This window comes from Elgaria multicarinata, chromosome 4, assembly GCF_023053635.1.
Source record: "Elgaria multicarinata webbii isolate HBS135686 ecotype San Diego chromosome 4, rElgMul1.1.pri, whole genome shotgun sequence".
NCBI lineage: Eukaryota > Metazoa > Chordata > Lepidosauria > Squamata > Anguidae > Elgaria > Elgaria multicarinata.
In genome coordinates, this window is record NC_086174.1 from 1,294,000 (window position 1) to 1,312,604 (window position 18,605).

Below are 18,605 nucleotides of genomic sequence, written 5' to 3' on the forward strand. Positions count from 1 at the left end.
AAATTACACTCATGGCAGGTGATGGATGGCATAGCCAGTGTTCGATGGAGACGCCGCGAAGATCACACTCCTACGGTGGGTGTCGGCTGCTCCTTCTCATGGGCTTTAGAGTCCAACAGGGCCTGGAGTCCTACAGCTGAACCGGAGCTTCTCTGCCAGCACAGCAGCCGCTGCTGCATTCCTGCCCTCCCGGCCATGTGCTGAGGTGGCCGCCTAAGAACTGATGTGAAGAACCTGGTTCAGATCCGCTCCTTAAAAGCCACCCGTGCGGCAGCCTGCAAAGAGCTGATGGCCCAGAGTGAGTCCTGCTTGTGGAGACGGCTTTCACATGGCCACCGAAGCCAGGGCACACAGAAGCCGCCGTGCCAAAGAGGCCTGAAAGGGAAGCACTCCGGGTTCAGCTTGGCTCCCAGGGCTTGGCAACTGCTAAAGCACCCCTGGCGAGCCCTGCACATCTGGATCCACCCTGAAAAGGGAGTGAAAGAGCAAAGGGAGCACGTCCGGCACCCACGAGCCAAGTTCATGTTTTGATGCGTTTTTCCTCCCTGTACGAAAATAAAACTTGAGGGTTTTTCACCAGAGAATTCGACTTGACTTTGTTCTTTCTTTCACACTGTTAGTTTTATTGTCCCCTGTGCCTATTTGGTGCATTCTCTTCCCTTTCTTCTTATTTTATTATGATTTTATTAGAATGTAAGCCTATGTGGCTGGAAATAGCACGCAGGGAAGGATTCAGTCCCTGGGCCCAATCCTGTTCAGAGGACCCCAGGGCTCATGGTTTTTAAACGTCATTCATTCATTCATTCATTCAAGATGGGAATGCAATCATGCATTTTCCGTTCCTCTGAAAGTTTTGATAGTGGATAAGTGAACCTGGGATATTTGCACAGTGCCTGAGCCGGGATAAGGGCTGGTCCAAATCCCAACGAAGCCACCGGCCCGCTTTCTGCCTATTTATTTTATTTATTTATTAATTACATTTCTATACCGCCCAATAGCCGGAGCTCTCTGGGTGGTTCACAGGGTGGTGCTCTAGGCCTAAGCGCCCTTCCCTGTAAAAATGAGAAGAAAGCGGCCCGCCTTGTGAGGCTGCTGGGGTGGCAAAGCGGAGGAGGATCTGAAATTGATCCCAACGCAAGAAGTGGTCGAGAAACGAGAAACAGTGCTAAGGGCAGCCCCCACGGCCCTCTTCCAACCGCCACAAGGAGACGCACGAGCAGAAGAAATAAGGCCGCACCAAGGCTGACTTCGGTTACACTGCACAGAAATAAGGGGGGGTTTTTCATCAGCCACAACTCCGGCTACCCTGAGACGACTGTGGGAGGCTTTGCAGGGAGCGTCTGCCAGCATCTGCCGGGATTGCTGGGATTTCCTGCCTACGAGCAGGGGGAGGGGGTCATGGGAGGGTCCCCTGGGGTCCCATCCCCATCTCAGGTTTACGAGTGCTCTTCTGCCTGCCTAGTGAGAAAGAGCCGTCAAAGTCAGAGACGCCCCACGCCCCGCAAACACCCAGCCAGGCTCAGGCCTCCGAAGCTGAAGGTGCTCTGAGCAGCAGCATCTGCCTCTGTTCCCTGGCCGCGGTGCTGACACATCCCAGACTGCCCTGGCCCACGGCCAGCACCACTTCCTTCCGCCCGGTTGCTGGGCCCCGCAGCTGCTGCTGAGTGCTGGGCAGATGCACGCTCAGCTTGCAAGCCAGCCTTCCTGCGTGTCTCCCAGAGAGCAGCCCGTGGGATCCTCTACCAGGGAGGGAGGCAGGTTGCGAAAGGCAAGCCCACGCCAACAACGCCTGGGATGGGACTCCAGTTTTGCACCCAGGGAGCAGCCGGCCTCAAGGGCAGCCCCATCCCAGGCTCCGCGATCACCACGTCGGCCCCTGCTTTACCGCCAAGGGCTGCACTACAGCTACTGGGCCCGTCCCTGGCTGGGCCAGAGGTTTTTAACAAGTGCAGGCCCACATCCCGTTCACGCCAGGCACTAGTTTTTTTAACTGGGTTTTATGCTGAACATGAGCTGGGTCAGGGGGGGCTTGCAGGATTTTGGAAATTTTGCAAGTATTAATGTGGGCTTGGGCCAGATGGATGGACATGGAAGGGTGTCTGCCGGGGGTTAGGACGTGCATGTTTCCATGTTCTCTCCTGACCTCTGCCTCTTTTGTGAGCTCTTCAACCCTTTTCAGTGGGGCTGGCACGGGAGAACCGCCGGCTAGATGGCGTTCCCATGCTAATTAGGGTGCCCATCAGGAGCTGCCAGCTAGATTTCCTGCCTCGGGTGCCAAAACATCTTGATTATCCAAACACGTCGGCATTCTGAAAACCTAGAACTGGAGAGACCTCGCGGGGCCCTGCCAGGGTCCGATTCCCCTCCGAGATTCCCCTCGAATGGGGGAACTGGAGCAAGAAAGAGGCCTCTACCCGGCCGGCCGGCAGACGATGCAGTAGGACAGCACCCATTGTCAGAGGCCGCTGCGTTTCCTGGGGGATTGTGCCGCCCCGCTGTCCCTTGAAACAGCCTCCTCCCGCCTTCCTCTCTCCCAGTAGGCACGAGTCAGCTCTCATGGCGTCTCCCGAGCCTTGGACAGCAAATGTGCGCTCCCCCATGTGCAACAAGAAGGCTGGGCCTCTGCAGAAAATAGGTTCAGCCGCTTGTGTCTCCCCCCCCTTGAGATGCTTGATGGGGGTGGCAAAGGCAGCCACCTTCCTAGATCCCGCCACACTGGCCTTGGCCTCTGGGTACTGCTGCCCACCCTGATGTGCCTGGGGAGCAGCATCAGGACTATACTTACAGGCAGCGCCTGCCTCTGCGTACCGATTGCTGGGGAAGAAATGTGGCAGAGGGCCTTTGCCCACCTCCTCTTCTGCCAGTGGGCGTCCAGAAGCATCTGGTCAGCCACTGGGGGAAGCAGGACGCTGGGCGAGGAGAGCCCGCCTTGGCCTGATCCAGCAGGGCCATCATAGAATCATAGAATAGCAGAGTTGGAAGGGGCCTACAAGGCCATGGAGTCCAACCCCCTGCTCAATGCAGGAATCCACCCTAAAGCATCCCTGGCAGAGGGTTGTCCAGCTTCCCCTTGAAGGCCTCTAGTGTGGGAGAGCCCACCACCTCCCTAGGTCACTGGTTCATGTGCTATGTTTGGCCGCAGTTCCTCCAGGACCACAGTAGTGGGTCCCCTGGCCACGTCCTGGGTAGAAACTCCCTCTTCAACGTTCTTTTCAATGCTCCTTGATGCTACTTATTCACTTTCAGCGCCGTGCCAGCATTTCACCTCAGAATTTAAGGCTTAGGTGGACTTTACCACCCACTTGTTAGGGTGACCCTATGGAAAGGAGGACCAGGCTCCTGTATCTTTAACAGTTGCATAGAACTGTTAAAGATACAGTTTCTGTAAACCGCCCAGAAAGCCCTGGCTATGGGAGCGGTATATAAGTGTAATAAATAAATAAATAAATAAAATAAAAGGGAATTTCAGCAGGTGTCATTTGTATGCAGGCAGCACCTGGTGAATTTCCCTCTTCAACACAACAGTTACAGCTGCAGGAGCCCTGCCCTTGTGATCAGATACAAAAGAGGGCAGGGCTCCTGCAGCTGTAACTGTTGTGTCGAAGAGGGAATTTTACCAGGTGCTGCCTGCATACAAATGACACCCGCTGAAATTCCCTTTTCTATGCAACTGTTAAAGATGCAGGAGCCTGGTCCTCCTTTCCATAGGGTCACCCAGCTGCATTCCCAAGCAAACCAACTCTGGGAAGGCTTCTGCTGGCCTCACACGACCCTCGTCCATTTTCTTCGGCTGCCCCTTACGCCTGGAACGCTCTTCCAGAACATTTGAGAACTACAAGTTCAATCACAGCTTTTAAAGCTCAGCTAAAAACTTTTCTTTTTCCTAAAGCTTTTAAAACTTGATTTTGTTCTGACTTTTATACTGCCTGTTTGGTGCATTCTCTTCCCCTCCTTATCGCTCTACTATGATTTTAATAGAATGTAAGCCTATGCGGCAGGGTCCTGCTATTTATTGTTTTACTCTGTACAGCACCATGTACACTGATGGTGCTATATAAATAAATAAATAAATAAATAAATAAATAATAATAAGAGAGCGTCCAAGGCACGCTCCATGGCTGGTGTGAGTCTCTTAGAGGCCCACGGGACCACGTCCTCTTGAAGGCGGGTGGTTTGGAAGTGCAGCACAAAGCGGGGCAAGGGGAGGGAACGCCACCTCAGGCCTAGTTCCGGCACCTGAACAGGTAGAAGGCAGCTTCCTCCATTCCCAAAATGGTCCCTGTGCCCCCTTCCCCAGCACCAACAAGTCCCCTTCCATGCCCCCATCCCTCCACCGGCCACACTCTTATTCTCATGTCCTCAGTGACCTAGGGAGGTTGTGTTCTCTCTCCCGCACTAGAGGCCTTCAAGAGGCAGCTGGACAACCATCTGTCAGGGATGCTTTAGGGTGGATTCCTGCACTGAGCAGGGGGTTGGACTCGATGGCCTTGTAGGCCCCTTCCACTCTGTGATTCTATGATATTGTCATTGGGCTGAGGAAGAGAGATTTCCTACACCTTTTACTTTAGATAGTTTTATCTGAAGATGGAGTGTCCACATTTGCTCCAGCCTTTCCCTTTCCCTGTGTACCTAAGGTATTTCCCATAAGGAAGGAGCATTCTGTCTATCTAAGGGTGCAATCCTCAATGGATTCCTGCATTGAGCAGGGAGTTGGACTCCATGGCCTTGTAGGCCCCTTCCAACTCTACTATTCTATGATTCTATGAATGGGCTCACGTTAAAGGAAGCCAGATTCCAGCTGGACATCAGGAAAAACCTCCTGACTGTGAGAGCGGTATGACAATGGAACCAGTTACCTAGGGTGACCATATGAAAAGGAGGACAGGGTTCCTGTATCTTTAACAGTAAAGTGGAAAAGGGAATTTCAGCAGCTGTCAACTGAAGAGGGTGAAATTCCCTCTTCATCACAACATTTAAAGCTACACTAGCTATAGTAGAGTGGCCAGCTACAAAAGAGGGCAGGGCTTCTGCAGCTTTAACTGTGTTGATGAAGAGAGAATTTCACCCTCTTCAATTGACACCTGCTGAAATTCCCTTTTCTACATTACTATTAAAGTTACAGGAGCCCTGTCCTCTTTTTCATATGGTCACCCTACAGTTACCTAGGGAGGTTGTGGGCTCTCCCACACTAGAGGCCTTCAAGAGGCAGCTGGACAACCATCAGTCAGGGATGCTTTGGGGTGGATTCCTGCATTGAGCAGGGGGTTGGACTTGATGGCCTTGTAGGCCCCTTCCAACTCTGCTATTCTATGATTCTATGTTTAGGGCGGAGGAGGAGTCTAGAGAAGGAGCCTTGCTCTCCCTGCCTCTGCGATGTAGAGCAAGCTGGCCTGCCCCCCCCCACTCCACTCCCCACCCCCCAGGACAACCTGGCCTCTCTGCCTACCCGCAAGAGGCAGCCTCCCTTTCTCCGCCTGCCAGCTTCTCAGTGTGCCACACAGGTTCTTCACGTGCCACAGATAAAATGGGCCAAGAGAGAGGAACCTGCCAGCCAGGGCAGAAGAGCATTCGGAATGGAGGGCGGAAGCTTGGGGTGGGGTGGGGCTCTTGAGGCCTCCAGCTCAGCCAGAGTAGGGGGGGGGAGGACAGGCAGGGGACTGGATCAGGCCACAATAAGAAAAGGATGGTGGATGTGGGGGTGACCACTATTGCTGCACTGCGGTGCCAGAAAGGTAAGCATCACTGAGTTTAAATTACAACACGATAGATTTTGGTTATCCATTAGGGCAAATTTCCCATCCGCCGCAGATGCACAATCCAGTTAAACCAAGTCCTTGGAGGTAAGCCAATTTCGGCCTATTGTAATCTGTGGGATTATATCTGCAGAAATCCGAGCCAGCTCAGCAGTGAAATAAGCTTTCCGTGGAAATTGCCTACCTTGGATGAAAAGCTGGTCAGGCCAGGAGGAAGGCAGAGGCTTCTAGGTATCAAAGCCCAAGGAAGGAGCGGACTAGCAGGCCCAGGGCTCCTTGCCCACAGGGGCCACCTCTTACTCACTCATTCATTTGGAAATTATTTCACTAAAAGACTTTAAAGCCACTTACAATAAGATCTGTGAAATCAAAACAAATAATGCGGAGCTAAGAGCATCAATCTGAAAAGGCAGCCGACGGCCTAACATAACATGCCGGGCTGCAACAATAACGCAGTCAGCAGACTAAGAAAGAAACACAGAGAGAGAAAGAGAGAGAAAGCGGCAGTGTGGTATAGTGGTTAAAGTGGGACTCAGGAGATCCAAGTTCTATTCTCCACTCAGCCATGAAGCTCTCTGGGTGACTTTGAGCCACTCACAGCCTCTCAGCCCAACCCTTCACAGGGTTGTTGTGAAGAGAAACTGTAGAGGAAGGAGACCATGTAAGAAGTGAAAGGGTGGGATATCAATGTCATAATGGATTCATAAATATAGCAAAACCAAAGAGAAATCGACAAAAGCATCGCCCCTCCTCCGCCTTGCTTCACGAGGTGTCTAAAAGGCTGCAGAGAACGAGGACCAGGAGGACTGCGCTGGAGCCGCGGCTGAACACAGACGGGACCGAACGCACGGGCTGCAGCGGGCTAAGTGAGCAAAGCATCCGCCGCATGGAAAAGCGCTTGCAGATTAATGGCATCTCATTGCGCAGGACCTCGGGGTGGAGCCTGCCAAAGAATTATTGGGACACCAAGAGCGAAATCTAACACGTCTTTACAACCTGGAGAAAACATTTCCATCGTTAGGTGGCACCCACGGGTGCATGGTGAAGGCCAGTGCAACGCCGCCCTGCCTACACAGGTTACGGTTCCAAAACGGAGCACAGCACGCACGAGGAGCTGGTTGCACAAAGCCCATTCCTTGACAAGCCGGCTTGCCCAGGAGGTGCCGCGAGCCCCGGCCTCTCAGCGTGGGCAGAAAAGGAAGGGTCACCATCCGCGGCAACCTCTGGGTGTCTCGTGTGGAAACGGGGATTGTACTTGCTCAGAGGCAAAGGCCACGGGGGGGGGCATTCAGGGGTTCTCTGCTCATTAAGAAGCAGCCCCGGGTGGAGTCAGCTGATGAATACCTGCGGAGGGCACGCTTTAACAGCATACCTAGTAGCACCTGCTGACACTTCTGGGCCCTGACTGAGCAGTGAAGCCAAGCGGAGGAGCCAGGGGGCTGCCAGGTGAGAGGGCGTGGCTGAGAAGGCACCTGTGAGCCCTGGCACCCATTTGCCCAGGTCAAGGGAGGACAAAGGGACGGAGGAGGGGTCGCTTGTGTGAGGTCCAGCTTTGGAAAGGGAGCAATGGCTCCTTCCTCAATGCCAGCGATGGGGGTGGGGCGGGGGGAGGCAGGGGCCAGGAGCTGTCCCCCCCCCCCAGAATGGAGGGGGGGAGCTGTCCCCTCCCCGAGAACGGCATTTGCCAAAAGCCAAATGCTCTTTTGGGCTGCATTAATAGAAGTAGAGCTTCCAAATCACGTGAGGTACTGGTTCCTCTCTATTTGGCCCTGGTTAGGCCTCATCTAGAGTATTGCGTCCAGTTCTGGGCTCCACAATTCAAGAAGGATGCAGACAAGCTGGAGCATGTTCAGAGGAGGGCAACCAGGATGATCAGGGGTCTGGAAACAAAGCCCTATGAAGAGAGACTGAAAGAACTGGGCATGTTTAGCCTGGAGAAGAGCAGATGGAGGGGAGACATGAGAGCACTCCTCAAATACTTAAAAGGTTGTCACACAGAGAAGGGCCAGGATCTCTTCTCGGTCCTCCCAGAGTGCAGGACAAGGAATAACGGGCTCAAGTTAAGGAAGCCAGATTCCAGCTGGACATCAGGAAAAATTTCCTGACTGTTAGAGCAGTACGACAATGGAACCAGTTACCTAGGGAGGTTGTGGGCTCTCCCACACTAGAGGCATTCAAGAAGCAGCTGGACAACCACCTGTCAGGGATGCTTTAGGGTGGATTCCTGCACTGAGCAGGGGGTTGGACTTGATGGCCTTGTGGGCCCCTTCCGACTCTGCTATTCTATGATTCTATTATTCTTTCCCCTGCTTCCTGGCTCCAGCGCAGGGGGGCCTCTGCTCCACATACCCTGTATATATTATAGTATATAGGTCACCGGCAGCAGCCGAGGGGCTTCAGCTGGCCTGGCTCTAACGATGTTCTCTCTCTCTCCCTCTCTCTCCCACGTGCACACGCACACAATGTCCTGTCTGTGCATTGTAGCCATTTCTCCCTCGGTTTTCTCCATGGGTGCTGGAAGGTGGGGGTGTCTCAAAAGGCTTTTCAAAGCTGGTGGCGCTCGGCTGTTGCTACCTACGTTGGCTCTGGGGCGGCTGCGTAAGTACATCACAGTGTTTCACTGGGAACTGACACCTGAGCCCCACCTGAAGGGCCCCTCTATCGATTACCACCGTGCAACACAAACGCAGAGCACCACTTTCTTAATCCGAGGCAATCCATGTCTTGAAGCCCATGCGATTCATCTGCAAGATGAGCTACACACAGCTCTGATTTAACCATCGGCTTCATGAATTCACAAGCAGGCTTTAAAAGGCTGGAATACGGGTACACTTTCCTCTCCCGTTTGCAATACAATAAATAAGGTTGTGAAAGCAGGCAACCCGCATTATCATGGGCTTGTAGTTTAGGGACACCTTTTAATCTCTAATGTTTGTTGTTTTTTAAGCCGAGTAAAAGTGGTTATTACGTAATTTAAAAAAACCCCAGCCATTTTAAACCCAAACAGAATTCTCCGGTTTAATTTTTTTAAAATTTATAAAAACATTTCGAGACCATCTTTTGACCTTAAAATGTTCCCCGCCCCAAGACAGTTTATAGAATCATAGAATAGCAGAGTCGGAAGGGGCCTACAAGGCCATCGAGTCCAACCCCCTGCTCAGTGCAGGAATCCACCCTAAAGCATCCCTGACAGAGGGTTGTCCAGCTGCCTCTTGAAGGCCTCTAGTGTGGGAGAGCCCACAACCTCCCTAGGTAGCTGATTCCACCGTCGCACTGCTCTAACAGTCAGGAAGTTTTTCGTGATGTCCAGCCGGAATCTGGCTTCCTTTAACTTGAGCCCGTTATTCCGTGTCCTGCACTCTGGGAGGATCGAGAAGAGATCCTGGCCTTCCTCTGTGTGACAGCCTTTCAAGTATTTGAAGAGTGCTCTCATGTCTCCCCTCCATCATCACTTCTCCAGGCTAAACATGCCCAGTTCTTTCAGTCTCTCTTCATAGGGCTCAGCCACGTGCCTTGGAGGGCTTGGGGAACATTTTTCAGCTCAGCCGCCTCGAGCGGGACCCTCTCCCATCTCCGTGTGCTCCTCAGAGCATGAGAGAGCGACGCACACACAAGGCCTCCTTCGGTCTGTGTTCTGGAGGCGCAGCGCTCAGCACAGCGTGGTTGCCAGCCTGGGGAGCCCCAGGTGGGACGATGGAAAGGCCCCTCGGGGCGTGCGGCCCTGTCTTGCCTGGCACAGGAAAGCTCCTCAGCCACCCAACAGGGACCAATAAACTACGATCTTTTTCTTCTTCTTCTTCTCTTTTTACATTCGCTCATGCTCTCCCCTCTTTCCACTCCCACTTCTCTCTCCCTGGAATATGCTGCAGCATCTGCAGAAGACGACGACGCCTTCTCCGCCACTCCATCTAGCTCAGCAATCTGTCATCTAGATCTGACAGGGAGGAGCGAGGCACAGCGGGAGAGAGCGCCAGGCCCTCTGGCCTGCCCCAGCATCCTGGAGCCAGAAGCGCCCGTCCTCCAGCCACAGACGGGAGTGACTGCGTGGCTGCCTTGCGTGGCTGCTGGTCGGCAGCCACAGGCACCGATTCCCCTCCATACAGGGATCCAGTTCAGATTCCACGTCGCTCGTGCAGGAGGCCTTCACAACCCCTCGTTCCAATGAATTCTATTCTGCCTTTTGGTCTTAAGGAACGCCTCCTCCCATATGTACCTGCCTGGACCTTAAGGTCATCCACAGGGGTCCTTCTCTGTGAGCCCCTGCCAAAGGAAGTGAGGCTGGTGGCTACTAGGAGCAGGGCTTTCTCCGCTGTGGCACCCCAGCTGTGGAATGAGCTTCCCAGAGAAGTCCGCCTGGCGCCTACACTATATTCCTTCCGTCGCTAGCTGAAGACCTTTTTATTTTCTAAGTATTTTAACACCTAATTTAACTTAAATTTATATTTTGCTGTTTTAATTCTGTATTTTAACCTATATCAATTTCTGCTGTGTGGTTATTATTTATTTATTTATTTAGCACCAACAATGTTCTTGGTGCTGTACAGAATATACAAATAAAACAGCGATACCCTACCTAGAGGCTTACAGTCTAAAATCACATAAAAACGTATGGGGGGGGGGAAGGGGTTACACACACGTTTTATCCTAGTTGTGCTTTTTATATTGTATTTTGTATTTGTGTTTTTAGACTGTTAGTTGTTTTATTATGCTTTTTATGGTTTTAATTTTTGTGAACCGCCCAGAGAGCTTCGGCTATTGGGCGGCATAAAAATGTAATAAATAAATAAAAAAAATAAATAAAGCCATCTGCCTGCCGGGTCAGTTTCAGCAGGAGGCCAGGAGGCCTGGACTTTGATGGATATGGGCTGGGATTGCTCAGCGCCCAGGTCTCAGGCTGGCTCAAGGCCAGAAGTGCCACACCTGGAAGGGCACGTCCAGCGGCCATGCCAAACCGCCCCACTCATTTGCCCATGGGCACATTCAGAGCCGGCCCAAGACGTTTTACCTCCCCAAGCCGGTGCGTCACACGACGTGAGGCGGTGCTGCCAGATCTCTTGCAACAGCGCAGAGGCTGCGAGCGCACGACTCTCAAAGCACAAGGGGACCGGGGGGGGGGGGCTTTTTGATTGCACGTGGCTGTTACTGTGGTGCCCCAAGAAGGCTGCTGATCCACACAAATGCTTGAAGGGCTTGTGCCGTCCACTGACCTTGTGTGCAGGCAAGGGGACATTCGTGCGCATGCTTTGCTTGAGCCATGGAATTGCAAGGGATGTGATGAGCTTATCTGGACAGAGATAGCCTAGCTACCGTGATCCATGCTCTGATAACCTCTCGTTTGGATTACTGCAATGCGTTATACGTGGGGCTGCCCTTGAAAACGGTCCGGAAGCTTCAGCTGGTACAAAACAGGGCAGCCCGTTTACTAACAGGGACTGGCTGGCGAGATCACATTACGCCAGTCCTTTTACAACTTCATTGGCTGCCAGTCCAGGTCCGGGCCTGATTCAAAGTGCTGGTATTAACATTCAAAGCCCTAAACAGCTTGGGGCCAGGCGATCTGAAGGAACACCTCCTCCCATATGTACCTGCCTGGACCCTAAGGTCATCTTCAGGGGTCCTTCTCCATGAGCCCCTGCAAAAGGAAGTGAGGCAGATGGCTACCAGGAGGAGCAGGGCCTTCTCTGCTGTGGCACCCCGGCTGTGGAATGAGCTCCCTAAGGAGGTTCGCTTGGCACCTACATTATATGCTTTTAGACGCCAGGTGAAGACCTTTTTATTCTCCCAGCATTTTAACAATCTATAAATAAATTTTAACTTGGCGTTTTAAATTTGTAATTTTGCATTGCTGCAGTTTTTATCTGGTTGAGCTTTTATATTGTATTTTATATTATGGTTTTATACTGTTGTTTTATACTTTGAATGTTTTTAATTTTTGTGAACCGCCCAGAGAGCTCTGGCTATTGGGCGGTATAGAAATGTAATAAATAAATAAATAAGCTGTTCTACCGCCCTCCCCTAAAGCGGGTGATTCTTTCAGTCATTCCCAACCACTCCCCAGCATTCGATAGCTTGCGTGCGCGTGTGAGCAAGACACAAAAAGGGAGACACATACAAATGCATGTGAACCAGCATCTCTTGAAAACATGCAGCCCATGATGGAGACCGTGGCGTCCATTTCCCAGATATTGCAGGCTCTGGGGTCGCTCTGCGCATGTCACACTCGAAGAGTTCTCCACTGCCGTGACTCCTACGCCGCCCTTCCCCATATCACGCTGATAACATTGTGGAAAAGTACTTCCAGCCTTTAAAAGGACACTCCTTGCTCTCAGCCACAAACGACCCCAGGTTTAAACTAATCATTAGCTCTGCTCCTCTGACAAGGAAATCAGAAGCTGGTGACATTTCCTTGCTGCTGAGGTTGCGCGATACCTCACTTCGCTGGCATAATCCCCCCCCCCAAAAAAAATTCATGGAGAATGAGCAGCCAAGGCCAGCGCTGAAGGGAGCTTCCAGACCCCCACCCACCCCGGCTGCTCGCGCCTCCACTGCTCCTCCACCGGGAGCTGCCTGTGGGCCTGCCACGGGCCTCCCTCTCTTGGGACACTTTTCCTGTGTGTCCTTCCCACACGGTGAACTGCTTAGGGATTTTAATATAGAAATATTTCAAGAAATAAAAAATAAATGTGTTTCATCCACTTGGGTAACACAGGGATGTGAGTGTGAACAAGATCCTTCATTTGAGCTCACCATTTTTAAATTTTTAAATTTGCTATTGTGCAATTACTTTAATATCTTAAAAAAAACATTTTAAAGTGTTCAAGGGCTATGAGAAGATAAGGTGATAAAATAGCGCCACCAGAAAGATGGGAAAAGGCACGGAAACTTGCACGGAAATGTTTTTTCCCCCAGTTCAATTCTGTTGTGTAAATATTTCAATCTTTTTTTAAAAAAAATAGACAAAAGGGATTTGTACAAATTAAATAATCAACACATACTGATAAAATGGTGCCCGTAGGAAAGACAATAGTGCAGGGGGGGCATAGTAAGCAGGGGAGGGGGGCTTGTGACGTCACTGCCCACATCAGAACCAGGCCGCTTGGAGATCAGAGCCCGAGGGGGGGGGGGATGTTCTTTTGCAGACCAGGACTGTGGGTGTGTATCTGGGTGGGGGTGGGGGGACATTCAGCTCTGCAATGAGCTACATACCTGCAACTCTGTAAATATGGAAATTTTGGGCTGGCCCACCTTTGAGACATAAACCACTTTAAAAAACAACCGCCCCCTACACGGGCTATTTTGGGAGGGAGAAATCTGTGTGAATGGAAAGAAATGTAGGAAAAGGGGGATGCAGGAAGACAAGAAAATGAAAAGAGAAGATCATTAAAAATAGGGTGACCCTATGAAAAGGAGGACAGGGCTCCTGTATCTTTAACAGTTGTATTGAAAAGGGAATTTCAGCAGGTGTCCTTTGTATATATGGAGAACCTGGTGAAATTCCCTCTTCATCACCACAGTTAAAGCTGCAGGAGCCCTACCCTCTTTTAAAATCTGGTCACTCTAGTATAGCTCTTGCAGCTTTAACTGTTGTGATAAATAAGGGATTTCACCAGGTTCTCCATATATACAAATGACACCTGCTGAAATTCCCTTTTCTATGCAACTGTTAAAGATACAGGAGCCCAGTCCTCCTTTCCATAGGGTCACCTTATGGTCCTTCTCTGCGAGCCCCTGCCAAAGGAAGTGAGGCAGGGGGCTACCAGGAGCAGGGCCTTCTCTGCTGTGGCACCCCGGCTGTGGAATGAGCTCCCTAAGGAGGGTCGCTTGGCACCTACATTATATGCTTTTAGACGCCAGGTGAAGACCTTTTTATTCTCCCAGCATTTTAACAGTCCATAAATAAATTTTAACTTGGTGTTTTAAATTTGTCATTTTGCATTGCTGCTGTTTTTATCTGGTTGAGCTTTTATATTGTATTTTATATTATGGATTTATACTGTTGTTTTATACTTTGAATGGTTTTAATTTTTGTGAACCGCCCAGAGAGCTCCAGCTATTGGGCGGTATAGAAATGTAATAAATAAATAAATAAATAAATAAATTAAAAAGAGGCAAATGTTGGTGCCTTCCATTCTCATGACATGTCCCCCCACCCCCAGAAATACAGGGTTGAAAAGATCAGCCTTCTCTCTCTCTCTCTCCCGAGTTCCTTCAGCACCACGGAAAGAACAACAGCAGATTTGGCTTAGACTACCCAAGTGCCTGTCATTAGGATGGGCAAAGGGTCTGTGTCTGTGTGTGTTTTAAGGAAGGCCTTTTGCATTGCAAGATGTGGATCCACCTGTGGTCCCAGGGGCTCCCCAGGAGGCCCTGCCCTCCCTTCCTCCAACCACCAATCATTTTTGCACAGGGGGTCAGTTTTTGTCCCCATTCTACAGTGAGACATTTATGCTACAAGCTGCTGGACGGTGAGCATGTTGGCCCTGTGCCTTTGGCCTTCCCACCCCTGCCCCCTTTTGCCTTCAGCCCCCCCCTCCCCCCAGCTTCTCCAAAAATGAATTCAGCCCTCCGGCTGGAAGATCTTGGCCACTCCTGTTCTAAGACCACCTGAAGGGCGAAAGAGCCAGGAGGCGTAGTTTTACAGGGACGAGGAGGTGGGCAAAGGGAGGGCGATGGTCAATGTTGCTAACCAGGGGGAGAGGCTTGGCGCTCGGGGGCGCCCTCGGCCCCTGGCAAGGTGGCTCAGCCCCTCCCCCTCCGGCTTCTGAGATTCTGAAAGAACTGGGCAGGTTTAGCCTGGAGAAGAGAAGATGGAGGGGAGACATGAGAGCACTCTTCAAATACTTGAGAGGTTGTCACACAGAGGAGGGCCAGGATCACTTCTCCATCCTCCCAGAGTGCAGGACACGGAATAACGGGCTCAAGTTAAAGGAAGCCAGATTCCAGCTGGACATCAGGAAAAACTTCCTGACTGTTAGAGCAGTACAACAATGGAATCAGTTCCCTAGGGAGGTTGTGGGCTCTCCCACACTAGAGGCCTTCAAGAGGCAGCTGGACAACCATCTGTCAGGGATGCTTTAGGGTGGATTCCTGCATTGAGCAGGGGGTTGGACTCGATGGCCTTGTAGGCCCCTTCCGACTCTGCTATTCTATGATTCTAGGATTCTAGGATTTCGCCCAGCATTGGCACTGCTGCTTCTAAGCCCGTTTTCAAACTAGAAGGGCTGGAAACGCACTCTAAAACAAAAACAATCAAGAGGTGCAACGTTGGGCCCTCCGCAACGTCCCGGCCTTGCGCCTGTTCCAACGCGCACAGAGCCTTGCCCAAGCGAAAGGGGGGGGGGGAACGGGACCCATTCTGAGCTCAGCCTGAAAGCCCCCCAGCAGCCACCTCCTGTTCAGTGCTGCGATGGACGAAGAGCTGCATTTCGATGCCCGGCCCCGTCGTTCCTTCCCCACCGCCTCCCTGCGCTATTAGCACAACGCGGCCACCTTCCCCACCAGACGGTTCTGCCAGGAAGAATCACATCTCCGGAGCTGCACTGCACGCGCACAGATTCCCAGAGGAAGGCCAGTCTGGAGCGCCGGTTACTCTGCTTAGCCAAACGACCCACAATTCAGTCGCTGTCAAAATTAGGTCAGCCTCCCCTCCCCGGCAAGTCTGTTTCTAAAGACCGCGGCTAGGAGACGATGCCTTCACGCACGGGAGGAAGACAGTGGCAACGCACTGCTGCCGCTGCCCCTCCCCCCTACGCACACACCATGTTCTGTTTTCAAGCAGAAGATGCTCGTGCAACAACATGCCTGCGAATGCAACGCGAATGCAACGATGCGCCAGCACATGATGCTTTAGGGTGGATTCCTGCCTTGAGCAGGGGGTTGGACTCAATGGCCTTGTAGGCCCCTTCCAACTCTGCTATTCTATGATTCTATGAGCCACAGAGGAGAAAGGAGGAAGGATCTGGGTCTCCCTCGAGCTCTTGCTCGCTTTCCGGACCCAATCCTAGTACGAACCACGGCTCCGTGGCAGAGCGCACGCTGCACCCGCGCTGGGCAGGAAGCCATTCACGGCCCTCCCCTGCTAACGCTGCTTCAGTCAGACCAGCCAGATTGGGGGAGGCAGACGTAGACGTTGGCCTTGAGCCCTGGAGATCAGTGGCCATTGGGCTCCTGGCCTGACAGCCTCACGCGAAGCCGTGCGCAGACCTCCCGGGGTCCCAAGAGCCCCACAGGATGGCCTTCGGGTTCCATGCCATCTTGCCAGGGTACAACGGAGGGGGTGAGGGGTTAAGGGCACTCGTTTTGTTTCGGCTCTGAACGCTCCGGACCATTTCTGTGGAATGAAAAATGTTCTGAAGGCCAATTTGTCCGATGACATAGCTGCGTGGCTTGCCACTGTGGCGAGTGGCAAGTGTCCCCAGGTAACTAGCAGGGCGTCCAAGTGCGGGACCGTCCTCTTCTCCTGCCGTTCCCATCCCGCCTGCCCGGGAGCGTAATTGCGCTTCCTGGCCCTGAGACAGCCAGGCGGGCACTGGGACCAGGGACTTTGCTTCACCCATGGTGGCGGCAGCAAGACGGGGCCTGGGAAGCCTTTCTTCCCCTCTAATATTGTGTCTTCAGGAGCATTTAGCTCTGGGATGCAAAACAGACGCGCGCTCAGAAGACCTCAGCTCAAGCTGGAAGGGGGCAGGGGAGCCAGAGAGGGGTACAAAATGGCACAGAGAGGAAAAGGGATGCCCTGATGGAGAGGGACCCCCGTCACCTGCTAACGCACTTCATGGCTTGGAGGAAGGAGGGGAGGCTTGTATTGAAATTGTCAATGAGTTTGCATGACGCTGTTCCTCCACTGGCTCCTTGGCCTACGCTCACCCTCAGCTTGTCTGCAGCACATCCCGGCCCCACTGGCTACAGCCGGTGGGGAGGAAGGAGGCCTGGCAGAATGACGGGGCACCTTTGGAAGGCCTCGGCCAAGTTTCTGGCTCCCAAGGAGACGTGCTGCGAGACGCCCCTTGTGAGAGGGGAAGGCCTGTCGCCACAGAGAGCCCCTGGCAGCCCAAGCAAAGAGCGTTGGGTGGGCCGGCCGAGCTCAGGGTGGCGCACGCCGGGGCAGGGGGGTTGCGAGGGGAGGCTTGCCAGGGGAGAGATGGAGGTGGTACGTGGGAAGGCCAGCCGGCCTGTCCACGTGCCGGAGCAGGGCCACATCCTTGCCAGGGCTCCGAGCCTGGCCAGCCCTCGGCCGTGGGGCCCTGCTCACTGACAACGCTGGATTTGGGGAGGCACAAACCGACCTCTCGGGCATGTTTGTGTGTGGGGGATTCCCTGCATGCCCCTCCTTCCTCCCCACCCACCCCCGCCTGTGAAGCTGCCTCTCTCTGGCACACAAGGGCCCCCTTTATTCTCGAGTGCCGCCCCTGGCCCAGGGCCGCGTGGGCTTGGTGCTGGCTCACAGCATTGTGCTTGTCCACGGCGAGGGCGCCCGTGCCGGACAGAGGGGCCATTCAGGCAACGGCCGTTGCCCCGGCTGCCCCCACTCTGCTCGGTGCCCTTCCGCCCCTGCACAATGGCAAGAGGTCAGCCGGGTGCTGAAGCTGTCCCCTCGAGGCCGTGAGGACCCCCCACCTGAGAGGGCCTCCTTGGACGCCTGTGGGGCTGGGCCAGGCATTTCCAGAGCCGCGCGCCCAGCAGTAACAAAGAAGGGAGTGCCTCTAAGCATATGCAAAGGGCTGGCGTCTCACCACAGCTTTCTGGGATTCGAGCGAATCGAGGGTCCCAGGGGCTTAGCGCTGGAGCATACTTTCATACCTGTGACGTAATAACCTAGAAGAGAGTGTCTCTGGGCACGTACAGAGTGCTGTTCTCTCACCGGAGATTAGCCAATCACAGAGGACATAGGAAAGGGAGTCCAGGCAAGTGGGAGGCCCTCAGCCTAGACCTCAGCATCATCCATTTTCCCCTCCCCCTCCCCACAACATTGCTGGTCAGATCCAGACCGGAATTCCTTGAGCCAGGGGTGCTGCACCCGGGGGTGGCGGCTTTGGCCTCCTCGCAAGCCCTCTCTGCACAGCCAGAAAGCGGGCAGGGGGCCTGCAGCCCCTCTCTGCCTATACACGCACTCCACCTCCGTGCACACGTGTTCACACAGTCAGCCTCTAAGGCCACAGAGCCTGCTATTACCGTACAAGCTCGAGGATGGAGAATATGTTTCCGACAGTGAAAAGGGGCGGTGCAGCTGAGCCCCAGTGGCGCTCTGGGCCGCTTCAGCCCCCGAGTGCCTGCACAAGCCCCAGGAGGGTGGGCACTGAGGCAGCCGCTCACGGGGGATGCAAGGAGGGACCCCAACGCTGCGCAAGGCTGCTGGAGGCCCCCTGAGCAGCACCTGCTTTCGCAGAGGAGAGGTGCCGGGGCTCAGGTTGGCCCAGCGTCACGCCCTCCACCATCCTCCCACCTGGGATTACACAGAAATGAGCGGGGGGGGGAGCCCTCTGTGTCCTCAGAGACACTGTCTTCTTTATGATGAACTCACACGCTCAAATTAAGCTTTGATCTACACTGCGTGCGTGCGTGTGTTTGTGAATTCCTGGGTTCTTTAACCACCTCTGGGAGAGGAACGGGGCGGGCTAGTGGGAGCCAGGTTCTCTGTGGGGGAGGACCGGTTGGGAGGTAGAACTCCTGGGTTCTCTCCTGAGCCCCCCCCCCCCGGTGACCTTGGCTTTGTGCTACCAGGGGGGACCACCCTGAGCCCCCAGTATGGACATCCAAAGTGCGCTCTGCTGCGCAGAGCCGGTGAGACGCTGCGCCCCCTCTGTTCTTGGAGAGGCCACGACTTGAGCGGAAAGCAGGAGCCCGGGGCGTGGA

At 53.4% G+C, this 18,605-nt stretch overlaps 2 protein-coding genes across 5 annotated transcripts in view; one reads left to right on the top strand and one right to left on the bottom strand.

The window, feature by feature from the left end:
* Positions 1 to 18,605, top strand: part of RAB10 (RAB10, member RAS oncogene family) — a 196,742-nt gene that overhangs the window by 96,534 nt on the left and 81,603 nt on the right. The window lies entirely within an intron of this gene.
* Positions 1 to 18,605, bottom strand: part of KIF3C (kinesin family member 3C) — a 31,006-nt gene that overhangs the window by 9,985 nt on the left and 2,416 nt on the right. The window lies entirely within an intron of this gene.